This window comes from Triturus cristatus, chromosome 2_1, assembly GCF_964204655.1.
Source record: "Triturus cristatus chromosome 2_1, aTriCri1.1, whole genome shotgun sequence".
Classification (NCBI taxonomy): Eukaryota; Metazoa; Chordata; class Amphibia; order Caudata; family Salamandridae; genus Triturus; species Triturus cristatus.
The window spans coordinates 1,095,458,503-1,095,476,116 of NC_140581.1; the positions used below are offsets into that span (position 1 = coordinate 1,095,458,503).

The following is a 17,614-nucleotide window of genomic DNA, read 5'->3' on the forward strand; positions in this document are numbered from 1 at the left end:
TAGGCTTTAATTTCGAACAATAAAGAGCCACACTTAAATGCCTATTGACTTTAACATATGTTTTTCACAATAAATATGTCAGGCTTAGAGCCTTTATCATAACGTTTCATAATAAACAGATCAGGCCTATAGCCATGATCATTGGCTTGATCCTAACCAACTCAGTCCTGCTGCTTCGAGTATAAACATTGCCACAAGCTAAAAAAATCTATACAAGCAGCTTTTTTAGTGGAAGCACAGGAATTTAGCATAATCAAATCCTGTACTCAGGCACACGAGCATATGGGTGGAGCCTAAGCCCCCTCCACATTAGGACTCTGCAAGGTCTTTTTGGTTGATAACATAAGAACAGGTAGCAGATGCCCTTGCAAGGCAGGCCTAAAAATCAATGTAACTTTGTGGCTGTCCTCCTCCCATCTATGCTGCTGTTAGAGGAAAACACCATAAATCATTTAGTTAGCTAAGGAACATTAATATAATTAAAATGTCATGTGTGTGCAGTTGAAAGTTCAAGGTCAGACAGCTGGATACATAAACAAAAAGATCACAGCTGTGTTGACGGCAAGCCCTTTTTTATGGGAGTGTACAACATCTGCCCAATCCAAACATTTACACCTGGTTCCCAACACGTAGGCAGTGTCAAAGCTCCTCTCCTGATTCTCACGTAATTTTCTGATGACTGCTGCTCTGTCGAAACAGCCCATAAAAAGCAAAAGGACTGTCTATGATTTTAATGACTGGCACAATGGAGAAGTAGACTGGGTTTTTAACTATGGAGTCAAATGAAGTATTGGATTTATAAGTGGAGGATGGCCCAAAAAACCTCCTCTTCATAATCAGCAAGATTATTGTCTAGCCATACCATGATATTGCTCTCTCCATTGGGGGCCCACTTGTTTTCTCCTTTATAGCTCAGATAATAATATTTGCAATAATTAGTTAACTGAAGAGCAGTGCAACTTTAGTGGTAAAGTAATCATGACTAAGAAAATAATGTACTGGGAATAGAACAGGATCATTTGACATCTAACGCTTGCTTTTTATTATTCTATTCTATTTATTATATTATTATTATTTTATTATTCTCCCATTTCTGTTCTTGTTAGAATCTGTTATGATATGTATAAATAAAGGACTGTTGTATTTATCTGGACTTTATTATGATTTCATATATTTTAACCCTTTTGCTGCTAGGCCTCCCCAGCGTGCTAAGCCTTTTTTTTTGCATATTTGGGGTAGTTTTGTCCACATAAGGTATCCACACCAGATTTGCGTTCTTTTCTTCCAACATCTGGAGAAATTTAAAGGTATCCAGGGTTTGTGGATTCCCCTGGAGGGGACCCAGAAATTAGCCAAAATAGAGCAACATTTTGTTTTGGGGGGGGGAAATTGGGGAAAAGGTGCTGCAGAAGAAAGTGTCTGCCTATTTGCCTGCAAATGGCATCAAAAAGGGTTTGTAATGCTGACATGACCATTTACCCAGCTTTCAGGTACAGGCAGGCTTTTGTCAGAAAACCAAAATCTTCACCACAGTTTTGGCATTTTACTGGGACGTAGCCTATTTTTGCTTTTTTTGTGTGCTTTCAACCTCCTTCCAGTTAGTAGTAGAAATGGGTGTGAAAGCAATAATAAATCCTGGAAAGCTATAAATATCCAAAGAGTTGACACTACGTGGATTCTGCAAGGAGTAGAACCTTCAATGTTTTTTTATAGAAACTTACAGTTAAAAATAAAAAATATTGAAATTGAGTTAAAAAAGCAGCCAGTTGTACCAACGTTTTAACCTGTAACTTCTTCTAAGTATGATAGATTTTTTAAAGCAATATACAGTTACATCCGTTGGATACTTCTGGTTGTGGGGATATATAGGGCATGTAGGTTCACCAAGAACCTGAGGGACCCAGAGCCAATAACAGCTGCATCTTGCAATGGTTTTTCACTGTGTACTGGGCACATAGCAATTAATTTGGTAAAACATAAAGAGTGAAAAATAGGTACCAAGGTAGCCTATATATTTCTTAAATGTGAGTAAAAGTTTAGAGTTTAAAAGCAGTGGTTATTTGCACATCACCAAAATTGTGGGTACACATAAAAGTATTTTCAAAATGACTTCTTTTTTTACAAATTGTCGTACATTTGGAAGGCAGAAATGCAAATAACACTTGTTTCACTATTCTGTGTTCCTCAAAATCTCCCAATAAAAATTCTATCTCCCTTGTGTGGGTAGGCCTAGTGCCCATGACAGGAAATAGCCCAAAACGCAACGTGGACACATCACATTTTTCCAGTGATAACTGAACCATATTTTGCAATATGCCTAGCTGTGGATTTTGAACCTTAGCTCGGCCGGTGACTTGTGCGGCTCCCGCCAGGTTCTGTTACCCAGAGTCCCTTGCAAACGACAAACTTTCTCAAAACAAACACATTGTCCTCATATTTCTGAAATGGAAAGTTCTGGAATCTATGTGGATCCACAAACTTCTATCCACCCTGTTTTCCCCAAAGTCTCCAGATAAAAAAGGTACCTCACTTGTGTGGGTAGGTCTAGTGTCAGCTACAGGAAACGGCCCAAAATGCAATGTGGACACCACATTTTCCCAGTGAAAACTGACCCTTTTTTGTAATGTGTCTAGCTGTGGATTTCGAACCCATTTCAGCCAGCACCTAGGGAAACCTAGCAAACTTTTAACATTTTTAAAGCTAAACACCCAGGGGAATCCAGGATGGGGTGACTTGTGTGGCCCTCACCAAGTTCTGTCACCCAGAATCAATTGCAAACCTCAAACTTTGTCAAAAAAACACGTTTGCCTCACATTTCTGTGATGAAAAGTTCTGGAGTCTGCATGGATCCACAACCTTCCACCCACTCCGCATTCCCCAAAGTCTTCCGATAAAAAAGGTACCTCACTTTTGTGGGTAGGTTTAGTGCTCACAACAGGAAACGTCCCAAAACACAACGTGGACACATAACATTTTCCCATTGAAAACTGACCACTTTTTTGCAATGCGCATAGCTGTGGATTTTGAACCCTAACTCAGCCAGCACCTAGGGAAACCTAGCAACATATACATTCTTATAAACTAGACACCCAGTGGAATCCAGGATGGGGTGACTTGTGCGGCTCTCACCGGGTTCTGCTACCCAGAATACCTTGCAAACCCCAAACTTTGTCAAAACAGACACATTTTCCTCACATTTCTGAAATGGAAAGTTCTGGAATCTACGTGGATCCACAATCTTCCACCCACACTGCATTCCCCAAAGTTTATTGATAAAAATGGTACCTCGCTTGTGTGGGTGTGCCAAGTGCCCACAGCAGAGAAGGGCCCAAAACGTATTGTGGAGACATCAAAATTACCAATCACAAAACAACCTAGTTTTCCAATGGGGAGGGGAGTCACCTGGGTTTTTGTCCCTGGGCTCGGCGGCAATCTAGGGAAACCTACCAAACCCACACATTTCTAAAACAACTAGACACCTGGGGGATTCTAGGAAGGTATGGCTTGTGTGGGTCCCCAAACGTTTTCCTACCCAGAAAACCCTGCAAACCTTAAATTTAGCTAAAAAAAACCAACAATTTTTTCTTACACTTCTGTGTGGGAAGGTTGTGGGATCACCGGGCTGACACAAATTTCCCATGACCCAGTGTACCCCCAGGTCTTCCGATAAAAATGGTACCTCACTTGTGTGGGTGGGCCAAGTACCCACTGTAGGGTAGGACCTAAATCGTATTGCGGAGACAACAAAATTACCAATCACAAAAGGACCTGGTTTTACAAGGGGGTCACCTAGGTTTATGGCCCCGGGCTCAGCGGCCATCTAGTGAAACCTACCAAACGCAGACATTTCTGAAAATAAGACAACTGGGGGAGTACAGAAAGGTATGGCTTGAGTGGATCCCCCAACATTTTCTTACCCAGAGTCCCCTGCAAACCTCAAATTTTGCTGCAAAAATCAAATTTTTCTCACGTTTCTGTTTAGGAAAGATATGGGATCAATGGGCTGACACAAATTTCCCACCACCCAGTGTTTTCCTAGGTCTCCCCATAAAAATGGTCCTCAAGTGTGTGGGTTGCCCAAGTACTCACGACAAGCAAGGGCCCAAAATGTATTGTGGAGACATCAAAATTACCTATCGCAAAACAACCTGGTTTTGCAAGTGGGGGTCACCTTTGTTTTTAGTCCCAGGTGATCCAGCGGGTTACCAGCTAGGGATACTCACAAACCACATACTCACCTGGGCCCATTAAACACACATTCATATGAGCTAGTAAAGTACCGCTGGGGTCAATTTGTTGTACTAATACCTGTAAGATGAATGTACCTTATCATTTCTTTTCTAAACCTTTCCGACCGAATGTACTTTCCTCTGGTCAATTGACCTTTTAGTTAACTATTGTAGGCAAATATTGACATAGAATAAAATCTCTTTAAATAACCACAGACTCTGGAGAGTTTTAAATATTTATCTAGTTAAATTCATGTGAGCCAAGAACCCAAATACAATTCGTACACCGTTTTCTCCAAGGAAGGAAATCAAATTTACGTCAGAAAATTCGATAAACAATGTTATTACGATTACAGTACCTGACTAGGGAGAAACAGAGAGAGCAGTACAATGACATACTACACAGAATTATAGTTACCTAGGATGGTGTGGAAACCAACCCCTTGGCCAAGGAGCTGGAAAGGGTCCCCTGGGACAGATCAGGTGACAAAGGTTCAGGACAGGATTTATGGCCTCTTCTAGATTCGACTCCTGCATCGCACCCCTCTCTGACACTATCTTCCTCCTCGATTCTTCTGCGATCTTCTTCTAGATCTTTACCTTTCCCTCCCCGATTCTTCCGCGATGTTCTTCTAATCAATTAGGGTTTAGGCTCTAAGTCTGCAATTCAAGTCTTCTTCAATATTTGCTCAGTTCTCGGACAGCATCCCGGTCTCTCTGCATCTCAGCAACACGAGCTCTGCAGCATCAGCTACACCATCAGCATCTCTCCTTTTTAACTAACTAAACTACCTCAATTATACTTTTCTAACGGCATGTGCCATCCCTATGTGTTTCAAATTTATGAAACTCCTAATTCTGATTGGGTAGGAAAGGGGGGATGATCATCACACCATGCTAAGTTTTAATAATTTTGTTTAGTCTATTGTTCAGTGTTCCCACCCCTTAATTTATTTTCCCAAGCTTTATTTCCCACCCGCATTTCACATCTTTATCAATAAAAAGAATACATTTTAAAATGTTCTCATTCATCATTCAGGATGTCCACTGCTTTCTCAGGACATGTTGTGATCGTGGCCTTGTCTGAGGTTCAAGAACATCATCATGGTTCCTGGCGGGTTACGAGTGCGTGTGCGTGGGGTATCACATGGTGTAGAGACTTTAGAATTGCTCTGAGGCCCAAATACGAACTAAATAGAAAGAGTCAAAGAAACATGTTAGAAATCAAAATAAAATGATTTCACTGTATACCACCTATCTCTACTCTAATCCCATATAATTATAAAAAGCTTTCGCATTAGCATTTTAATAAAGTTGCATGGTTTAGTTTCAGCAAAATCATGCGCTTTAACATGTGAGTTTCAAGCGGCCATCTTAGAAGTGATTGCGCAGCTGCAAAGATTTCCCTCCAAGCAAGAACTCGCCATTACTACGTAGATGTAGTTGACGCATGCGCAGTACAGAATTCTGCGTTAGCAGCCATTTTAAGTCACACTCCGTTACTTGTTAGTACGATACATATGCAAGCTTCCCCTCAGCTTAAATGTATGAACTGTAATGCATGTTAGTATTTACAAACATAATTATTATGGTATTACAAGGTTTTTTGAGAGGATTGCATCCAAGCAAGTCTCTTTTATACGAGTCCTTGCTCCATCAATCCCCTTTCAGGTGGCGTTTTATGCCATCACTAATTTCCCACCACCTAATCAGATGCCAACTTTAACACATCTCAATTCCTTCCTCAACCTTTTCATTTTCTTCTTTTCGTTACTATACTGTAAACTCCTCACCTTTTTATATAGATCTCCTTTCATTTCTTCTAATTGTATCTCATCATACTTTCCTTTCTTCCTCTTTTCGGTCACTTCATATCTCTTTATTTTCTTACAACATTTGAACCATATCATTATTGCTAAGACCAATAGTGTTATTCCAAATATTGGCAGTATTATTTGGCCTATAATGCTCTTACCTATGATAGAAAACCAGCTCCCTATGGTAGTGATAATATTTGTTAATTTTTTCCATACACTGTCAACTTCCAGTGGTTTCAAATCTTCCTCATATTTTGTAATATTTTTAATATATCCTCCAATTTCAACACTTTTGTCTGGAATGTAAGTGCAACAATGTTGTGCTTTCTGCATTTTACAGACTCCGCCCTCATCTACCAATAATATATCAAGAGCAAGTCGATTTTGCAATGTGTTGATCATCAAAAATCCTCCAGCAGTGTCAGCTGATAACCGATCAACTACTGTAGACAGCTGACACATTTTTCGTGAATTCAGAATTACTCCCACTGAAGGTATCAATACACTAAATATATCACCTACTATTTCTGAAAAACTAGCTCTCTTAGTATGTGTTAGTTCCGTTGCGTCTTCATTGATTCCAGTGATTCTTTTCACATGGGACTCCTTTGGGAATACTATTCCAATATAGCAGCTCCAGTACCAATGAGCAGGCAACCTGAAATAGGCTTTATTGTCACACACGTAGTAAACGCCAGGAAATGCTGGATCTGTTTCACCTTTAAATCCGCATCCCCCAATAACTAAGAAATTATGTTCACATTCACTGGAACCAATAAATGCATTGTTATATTCAGTCTTTAATCTATGGAGGCAGATCGTCCCTTTCTTTTCAAAGTCCAAGGACGTAGCAGCATGAGTTTTGCCAGTTGTATAAATGTCTTCTTTCTCAGCCCATTGAGGTATTTGAGGTTTCGGTTCGGAAGCCCTTCTTTGGAAGTTCTGTCTCCTTTGCTCAACTAAATTCAAAAATATATTTTCTTCTTCGTGTAATTTACATGTTAAATTGTGCTTGTGTGCTTCAGCTATATCTATTGTTTTGATAGTTAGAAAATATTCTCCCATAAACTGTGCATCCTTAGTACTAAGAACTGGGTTCATGCTTTTTCGCATAGAAACCTCAGAAAAAATCACATCTACATTAGAATAGTAATATTGTAACTTTCCTGTTCTATAAAACAAACTTGCCAAAATACTACAAGAAATACCATAGGTTAATGGAATATGATGATATGTTACACCTTCTGCTACTGATGCAGGTAATTTCATACACACATAACAATCACTAACTTCCATAGTGTCCACGTAGTGCACTAATAACTTTGTAAATACATTTAAAGCAGTGTCAATATTTGTCACTGCGTGGTGTAAATCTAACTCATCTGGAGCTCCTCAATCTACTCTGTCTCTTTTGGTCTTAGACTCATCTGGTGCATCTAATGCTACTCTGTCTCCTTTAATGTTAGCTACCCTTTCATGTGTGTTTATGTTATTCTTTTCTTTTGTAACCATCAAATTGGCAATGGCTACTGTTAGTAGTAACCAAATTATGAGTACCAAAAATATACTACATATGCATATACTACAACATCTTTTTACACAATTTTGTTTTGGTTTTCCAGCAGCCCTATCATCAGCCATTTTGGCCTAAGAAGACTTCTCTTCTTTATTTCGAATTATTTATGAACTATAAATTCTTGGGGAATTTTTCAGGTTGGTCTCTCTTCTTCGACAATCTGTTCTGCATTTATTTCTTCATCACTTTCTTAATTTAAAACTAGATTCTCAAATTCTTCAAGAATTACATATGTCCATTCAGGACCCTTGAACTTATTGTTCAATACTTTTAATCTTTGACTTTTTCGTTTGGGCTAATCAGCAGATATCCCAGACTGACTAGAAATTTTGTTTACCTGTTCAGGTTCTTCATTTATTGTTTTGAAAGGATGGTTTAACCTTTTAACATCACATGGCCAGTTATCACCCCTCCTGACCTTTTTTACTTGAACCGAACTGTCACTTTCTTCGAGTGTTCTTTTATTTTCATTAAGTTGTGAAACTTGTTAGTACGATACACATGCAAGCTTCCCCTCAGCTTAAATGTACGAACTGTAATGCATGTTAGTATTTACAAACATAATTATTATGGTATTACAAGTTATTTTGAGAGGATTGCATCAAAGCAAGTCTCTTTTATACGAGTCCTTGCTCCATCAATCCCCTTTCAGGTGGCGTTTTATGCCATCACTAATTTCCCACCACCTAATCAGATGCCAACTTTAACACATCTCAATTCCTTCCTCAACCTTTTCATTTTCTTCTTTTCGTTACTATACTGTAAACTCCTCACCTTTTTATATAGATCTCCTTTCATTTCTTCTAATTGTATCTCATCATACTTTCCTCTCTTCCCCTTTTCGGTCACTTCATATCTCTTTATTTTCTTACAACATTTGAACCATATCATTATTGCTAAGACCAATAGTGTTATTCCAAATATTGGCAGTATTATTTGGCCTATAATGCTCTTACCTATGATAGAAAACCAGCTCCCTATGGTAGTGATACTATTTGTTAATTGTTTCCATACACTGTCAACTTCCAGTGGTTTCAAATCTTCCTCATATTTTGTAATATTTTTAATATATCCTCCAATTTCAACACTTCTGTCTGGAATGTAAGTGCAACAATGTTGCGCTTTCCGCATTTTACAGACTCCGCCCTCATCTACCAATAATATATCAAGAGCAAGTCGATTTTGCAATGTGTTGATCATCACAAATCCTCCAGCAGTGTCAGCTGATAACCGATCAACTACTGTAGACAGCTGACACATTTTTCGTGAATTCAGAATTACTCCCACTGAAGGTATCAATACACTAAATATATCACCTACTATTTCTGAAAGACTAGCTCTCTTAGTATGTGTTAGTTCTGTTGCGTCTTCATTGATTCCAGTGATTCTTTTCACATGGGACTCCTTTGGGAATACTATTCCAATATAGCAACTCCAGTACCAATGAGCAGGCAACCTGAAATAGGCTTTATTGTCACACACGTAGTAAACGCCAGGAAATGCTGGATCTGTTCCACCTTTAAGTCCGCATCCCCCAATAACTAAGAAATTATGTTCACATTCACTGGAACCAATAAATGCATTGTTATATTCAGTCTTTAATCTATGGAGGCAGATCGTCCCTTTCTTTTCAAAGTCCAAGGACATAGCAGCATGAGTTTTGCCAGTTGTATAAATGTCTTCTTTCTCAGCCCATTGAGGTATTTGAGGTTTCGGTTCGGAAGCCCTTCTTTGGAAGTTCTGTCTCCTTTGCTCAACTAAATTCAAAAATATATTTTCTTCTTCGTGTAATTTACATGTTAAATTGTGCTTGTGTGCTTCAGCTATATCTATTGTTTTGATAGTTAGAAAATATTCTCCCATAAACTGTGCATCCTTAGTACTAAGAACTGGGTTCATGCTTTTTCGCATAGAAACCTCCGAAAAAATCACATCTACATTAGAATAGTAATATTGTAACTTTCCTGTTCTATAAAACAAACTTGCTAAAATACTACAAGAAATACCATGGGTTAATGGAATATGATGATATGTTACACCTTCTGCTACTGATGCAGGTAATTTCATACACACATAACAATCACTAACTTCCATAGTGTCCACGTAGTGCACTAATAACTTTGTAAATACATTTAAAGCAGTGTCAATATTTGTCACTGCGTGGTGTAAATCTAACTCATCTGGAGCTCCTAAATCTACTCTGTCTCTTTTGGTCTTAGACTCATCTGGTGCATCTAATGCTACTCTGTCTCCTTTAATGTTAGCTACCCTTTCATGTGTGTTTGTGTTATTCTTTTCTTTTGTAACCATCAAATAGGCAATGGCTACTGTTAGTAGTAACCAAATTATGAGTACCAAAAATATACTACATATGCATATACTACAACATCTTTTTACACAATTTTGTTTTGGTTTTCCAGCAGCCCTATCATCAGCCATTTTGGCCTAAGAAGACTTCTCTTCTTTATTTCGAATTATTTATGAACTATAAATTCTTGGGGAATTTTTCAGGTTGGTCTCTCTTCTTCGACAATCTGTTCTGCATTTATTTCTTCATCACTTTCTTAATTTAAAACTAGATTCTCAAATTCTTCAAGAATTACATATGTCCATTCAGGACCCTTGAACTTATTGTTCAATACTTTTAATCTTTGACTTTTTCGTTTGGGCTAATCAGCAGATATCCCAGACTGACTAGAAATTTTGTTTACCTGTTCAGGTTCTTCATTTATTGTTTTGAAAGGATGGTTTAACCTTTTAACATCACACGGCCAGTTATCACCCCTCCTGACCTTTTTTACTTGAACCAAACTGTCACTTTCTTCGAGTGTTCTTTTATTTTCATTAAGTTGTGAAACAATCTGATTATTTTCATTTTCAGAATCCCTCTCTGTCTGACCTTGTCCAGGGCTTATTTCTGTAACGTCATTTTCTGCCTGGACGCGTTCTTCTTCCCTGGCCTGACCCTGTTCAGGTTTTATTTCGATTTTCTCTTCTTCTACCTGAACTTGTTCTTCTTCTCCTAACTAGTCCTGCTCCGGTCTTACTGCACTTTGGTTTCCTGCAGCCTGAACGTGTTCTATAGACCTATCTGTCCCTTCTGAGACTCATGAATGGTTTCATCCACCTTTGTCTGAGTAGATTGTTCTCGCTTTGTCTGATCCTGCTCAGGTTCTCCAACAGTTGTATTTTCACTTTCCTGAGCTTGTTCTTCCATACCTATCTGGTCCTCTCTATTCTCCTGTCTCTCTAACCTGGTTTGGCTTCTTGTTCTCACAATTACTTCAGGTATGTCAACCACTTATATCCAGTCATCCTGACTTATGCTCGGTTGTTCTTGTTCAGCTACTTCAGGATCTGATACTCTAGATCCTTCAGCTGCACAACCTTCTGCAGCCTCAACTGCTTGAGTCAGTTGGGGTCCTTCCTCATCAGGTGCTGGTACTCTCTTAGTATGGCTTGCATGAATCCAGTTAGGCAAGCCTGTACATTTCACTGCTGTTGTTGTAACCAATATAACCTGATGTGGTTTTTCCCACCTGGGTGCTAAGCACGACTCTCGAGTGTGATTCTTCACCAACACCCAGTCAACGGGATTCAGATCATGTGCTTGATTTGGCTGCCTGGCAACTGCGTCCTCTCCAACCTGGTGAGAGATAGAACGCACTAGGTCAGCCAGTTCTTTGCAATAGTCCAATACCAAATCATCAGATATATTCAACAGTTTGTGTCCTGGTACACATGCTTGCCTCATTGCTCTTCCCATGAGTATTTCATGGGGACTCAATCCTGCATTCTTGTCAGGAATGCTTCTGAATCCCATCAGAACAAGAGGTAAAGCATCAGGCCACTCCAGTGGGGTGGATGCACATACCTTTGTCAGACTTGTTTTTATAGTGCCATTCATTCGTTCTACCACTCCAGAATCCTCTGGGCGATATGCACAGTGCAGTTTTTGTTCAATTTTAAATGCTTCACAGATTAGTCAAATTATTTCATTATTAAAATGAGACACTCTATCTGATTCCAAAGTTACTGAAAAACCGAACCGCGGAATCAGTTCTCTCAACAATAGTTTGGCAACTGTAATACTGTCATTTATTCTAGTAGGGTATGCTTCCATCCACCGTGAGAATAAACAAACTATGACAAGTACATACTTCAAACCTCTGCAAGGTGGTAATTGTATGAAATCTATTTGAAGCCTTACAAATGGACCTTCTGCTTTTCTAATTCTTCCCATACTGACCATTGTTTTTCTGCCTGGATTCATTTGTTGACAGATTAAACATCTCTGGCATAGACTCTCTGATACATTCCTGAACCTTGGATTAAACCAATCCTGCCTAAAGAGTCTGATCATAGCATCCCTGCCTATATGGGCATCTCCATGAAACATCCTAGCCAATTGTGAAAGCATACAGTCTGGCATTACTGGCCTGCAATCTATATAAACCCACACATCATCTTCTGACCTCTTTTTGCACCCTACTTTTACCCATTCTTCTCTTTCTCTCACTTCTACCTCATCTTGTAGTTGTCTTACTTCTTCTCATGTTTCCATTCCTGAGAGTAGCATAAGTTGGCAGCTAATTTCACTTTTTTCGATTTTCTTGTTTACCGCCAATTTATTTCTGGCACAGTATTGGGCTACCTGGTCGGCATACCTATTACCGACTGTCACATAATCATCTCCTGACTGATGTGCGGCACACTTGACCATTGCCACTTCTTTTGGTAATTGTATTGCTTCAAGCAGTTCTTTTACGAATTTTCAATTTTTAATTGGGGATCCTGAAGAAGTCAAGAAATCCCTCTACATCCAAAGCTGGCCAAAAGCATGCACAACCCCGTAACCATACTGGCTATCAGTAAAAATGGTTGCTTTCCAATTTTTCCCAATTTTGCAAGCTTTAATCAAAACTATCAATTCGGCTACTTGTGCAGATTTGACTCCTGGTAAATAGGTTGCTTCGACTATTCCAGCCAATATACATACAGAGTAAGCAGCACTTAGTCCTCCCTCCTCATGGCGCGTACACGAGCCATCTATCAACAGCTCATGTTCAGCATTCTTCAAAGGTTCTTCCAGTATGTCAGGACGGGGTTTGGTGCGCAGTTCAGTCACATCCGAACAGTTGTGCTCGACTTCATCTCTCAACTCTTCTCCACATACATCTGGTAATAAGGTGGCAGGATTAAGTACAGTACACCTGACTATTGCCACGTTTTCAGTACCCAATATGATTCTTTCGTACTTAGTCATCCGACTAGGAGTAAGATACTGAGTTTGATTTCTTGTTAAAAGAATCTCAATTGAATGTGGAACATGCACCTTTACAGGATGTCCCATCATAATTGATTCGCTTTGTTCCAGACTCATACAGGTTGCAGCTACTGCTTTTAAACAACCAGGTAAAGCTGATGCTACAGGGTCCAAAGTAGCAGAGAAGTATGCCACTGGACGTCACATCAAACCATGTCTCTGTGTCAAAACTGAGAGTGCACAACTTCCTCTTTCACAACAAAACAGTGTGAATTCTTTTGAATAATCTGGCATACCTAAAGCAGGGGCTTCACATAAACACTTCCGTAATTTCACAAATGCTTCCATACTTTCATCATCCCATTCTAGAGGATATTTTGCTCGTTTCTTGGTCATTTGTATTAGAGATTTGGCCAGCAGAGAAATCCCTACAATCCACTGTCTACAGTATCCCACAACCCCAAGGAACATTCTTATTTCTCTCTGGGTTTGCGGCAATTGCATTTGTCTTATTATTTGTATTCTTTCCTAGGTCACTTTCCTTACTCCGCGTTCTATTTGGTGTCCTAGATATTTGACTCTGGGTTTGCAAAAGTGCAATTATTCTGGGGACACTTTATGTTCACCATCAGCCAAATGATTTAACAAGGCAACTGAAACAGTAACACAGTCATCTCTTGTCTTAGACGCGACTAACAAGTCGTCAATATATTGTACCAGTACTGATCTCCTGGGTAGCACTAAGGTTTCTAAGCACTTTTTCAATATTTGATTAAAAATCGAAGGACTTTCAGTATACCCTTGTGAAATGCGATTCCAGACTAAAACAAGATCCTCAAATTTGAAAGAAAATAAATACTGGCTATTAGGATGGAATGGAATGGAGAAAAAGGCATGGCATAGATCAATTACAGTAAACCATCCTGTCTTCCATGGTATCTGCTACAGAATTACTGATGGGTTGGGCACTACAGGGCAACAAGGTACAACAATCTTGTTAATCTTTCTCAAATCTTGAACTATTCTATATTTCCCACTTGGTTTCTTAATGCCAATTATAGGTGAATTACTGGGACTGCTCATTATTTCTTTTAGAATGCCTTGTTCGAACATTCGATAAATTTCTACTGCAACACCAGCTATAACTTCAAGGCTCATTTTGTATTGTCGAGTGTTTGGATACACTGCACCTTCCTTCACAGTTACTTTCACTGGGTCTACACTACATTTGCCATTAACCCTACTTCCTTTCCTGTAAAAAGCCACACATCAGGATTTACTGTTGTTTTGATCTCATCTGGTAAATCGTCTTTTGTCATCAAGGAATACATCTCGTCTACCTCTGTGCCTTGTTTAGCTAACATAATTTTGTAGACTCTGTCTTCATCTGGGGTTTGAATTGCAACACCGTCCGGCGTGCAAAATATTGTGCAGTTCATTTTGCACAGTAGATCTCTTCCTAATAAGTTTATGGGACTGGAGTCACACACCACAAATTTATGCATTTCCCTGTAATTGCCAATGCGTACCTCCGTTGGTTCTGTAATAGGGGTTCTAATCTGTCTATTTAAAATGCCCACTACTTGGATAGCTTCTCATGAGAGGGGTAGGTTTGGGATGTCTGCTGTTCTCACAGTAGAACAGGTAGCACCAGCGTCCAACAAAAGTATAATACCTTTTCCTTCTACTTTACCATCAATATATGGACCTGACTGATCTACCGGTAAGGATGCGCCAAGTACGCACTCCTTTTCCTCCCCCCTCAGGCACAATCATTGGTCGCTGTCATCAAAATAATGGTCCTGTAAACGAAATTGTGATGTTACAGATTTTTTATTACCACTTCCTCCTAGAAATCCGGTGTCCGCACTGTACTTGGCCTTGTTCACAAAATTGGGCATAGGGGCAGGTGGCAACTGACTCTGTAGATTTACAACCTGCTGCGGTTGACTCATTATCACCTCATTCTGCGTCTGTGGATTTAAATTTTGATTTGGGCCATTATTATTATGAATATTTTTACACTTGTTTTTCCAATGCCCCAAATTTCCGCACCCATGACAGGGAAACTTTTTCTTTGCCTCATCTCTACTCATTTGTCCTTTGTTTTCCCCCATTATTTTCACTTTGGCCCAGAATCCCCTATAAACCTCAAACCTAACCTAATGTACTGGGGTGAATGTTTGACATTGATAAGCATTCTGTCCATCAATTGTTATTTTTGCATTTGTCACCCCGAGTGGGATGGGTATGCCCAGACATGGGTCACTGGTTCAATTTGTCACTGGATTCAAGCTAGTCTGGCTGGTGAGGGGTAATGTTCCGAAATCAGTCCCAGGATGCTTGTTTCTGGTCCAGGGAGTATCTGGCTTGGCAGTTTGAGCTGGACTGTTCCCATGAGGCACAGGGTCAAGACTAATTTACATATAGCTGGGTCCAAACTGGGGTGGCTTGCTGAGCAAAACTATGATGGATTTAACCCAGATCTCTTGATTGGGGTTGAATGTTTGATTTGCTCTGCAGTCTGCCCATCATCTGTGTATCTATTACAATGCACATGGCAGCAAGGCCTAGCCTGCAATGCTGCACTCTGCCCCAAGAGGTGGGCACTCTTGCACGCAGAGGGAACTCCGACCTCATCGCTAGGAGTAGGTAGATTAAAACCTTGATTGGGAAGGCTTATGAGGTGGAGGATAAGCCTGCCCCTTTGCACGTCCATGACAAATCTACATGCAGCATGGCTTCTACGGTAGCAGAGTTACACAGTGCATTCCTGCAAGAGATTTGTAGGGCAGCTACATAGTCGGATTCCTCTACCTTTGTGAAGCAGTTTAGTTTGGGGGGATATTGATGATGTTTTTGGTAATAAGATTCTATCCTCTATGAAGGAATAGAGGGAGGAATATTCAGTTTCAAATACATTTTGTGATTTAGCATTTATGTCTATGTCAGTTTTATCTCTTTTCAGAGCTTGGTACATCTCATATGTAATGAAGGAAAGTGAGGGAGGGAAAATAGTGTAATGCCTACATTACTTACTGGTAATGGCATTACACTGAGTCCTACTCCCTCGCTTTAATTCATAGTCCCTTCCACCCTCCCAGTATGCACAACTGACATATGAGTTGCTTAAGATGTTTGATTACTGACAGGAGGCGTGGAGGGAGGGAGAGGATTTTTAATATAGGAAACAGTGTATGATTGGTCTGATGAAGTAGGGCTGCCTCCTATGTAACGAATGAAAGCGAGGGAATAGGACTCAGCGTAATGCCATTACCGGTAAGTAATGTAAGCATTAGGGACTGTACAAAGGAATATATGATGTTACTTAGCAGACCATTACTTCGCAAGTTTTTACTACAATGTTTTTACATCGCAAACACCATTACTATGCAAGATTCAACTGCGCATGCTTTTAGTTTGCAAATACATTTAAAAGTACTAAATATGCATTTACTTCGCAGTATAGTACAAAGTATACAACTTCTATGCATTTTTTACTCTTTTACCCTTACCCTCATACACTACATTACCCTACACTACCCAAACACCACTACACTATCCTAAAACACTACCCTACACTACACAAACACCACAACACTACCCTAAACCCAAATACACTACTCTACTCTACATAAACACAGCCCTACACCCTAAAAGGCAACCCCCTGCATGACCACTACCCTAAACTCAAATACACTACTCTACACTACATAAACAAAACCCTAAAACCTAAAAGAAAACCCCCTGCACCACAACACTACCCTAAACCTAAATACACTACTCTACACTACATAAACACAACCCTACAACCTAAAAGACAACCCCTGCACGACCACTACCATAAACCCAAATACACTACTCCACACTACATAAACACAACCCTAAAACCTAAAAGACAACCCCCTGCATGACCACTACCCTAAACCCAAATACACTACTCCACACTACATAAACACAACCCTAAAGCCTAAAAGACAACTCCCTGCACGACCACTACCCTAAACCCAAATACACTACTCTACACTACATAAACACAACCCTAAAACCTAAAAGAGAACCCCCTGTACGACCACTACCATAAACCCAAATACACTACTCTACACTACATATAAATACAACCCTAAAACCTAAAAGACAACCCCCTGCACGACCCCAAAAACTACAGTGCCCCACTTACCTTTCTCTCCTCATGGTCCCTCGCTTCACCGTGCTTCCCCTCTTCTCCTGCTTCAGGCGTTGTCAGAGCTGCACGTAGTTGTTTGGAAACGGAAGCGCCTCCTTTTCCAAACAACGATGTGAATAGTCAGCAAAGGAATTTACTTTGCTAAGTAACGGTATATGCGAAGTAGAAGCATGCAAACTTAAAGCATGCGAAGTAAAAGATTCTGCTAAGTAAAAAATGCATAGTAATGGTAAGTCGTAGTAGTGGCGGCGAAGTAATGGTAGATTACCGTACAAAGTGTGCAGTGAAAGACGCATGCAAAAATGCCTTTTCAACTATACAATTACACTTTTGTCTCCTCCGTAGTGAGACACCATTCACTTATTACAAGTAATTTGCTCATTTAACTTAAACGTGCCTATGCAAAAGAGTTCGTGGATCGAGCACAAGACTGGGAGCTCATTCCAATGCTGTATCCCATTTTCTAAGGCTCAGCAATTGATTGTTATTAAGAACTCTAGGTAATTAAAATATTCCACTAGATGGCGCTCCAGACATGTT

At 39.7% G+C, this 17,614-nt stretch overlaps 1 long non-coding RNA gene across 1 annotated transcript in view; it reads right to left on the bottom strand.

Annotated features, from left to right (window-relative positions):
- Window positions 1-17,126, bottom strand: part of LOC146866421 (uncharacterized) — a 262,209-nt gene extending 245,083 nt beyond the window's left edge. Inside the window, exon 1 of the long non-coding RNA XR_014971113.1 lies at window positions 17,069-17,126. This is a non-coding gene — a long non-coding RNA (uncharacterized LOC146866421). The remainder of the gene's footprint in view (window positions 1-17,068) is intronic.
- Window positions 17,127-17,614: the final 488 nt, after the last annotated feature.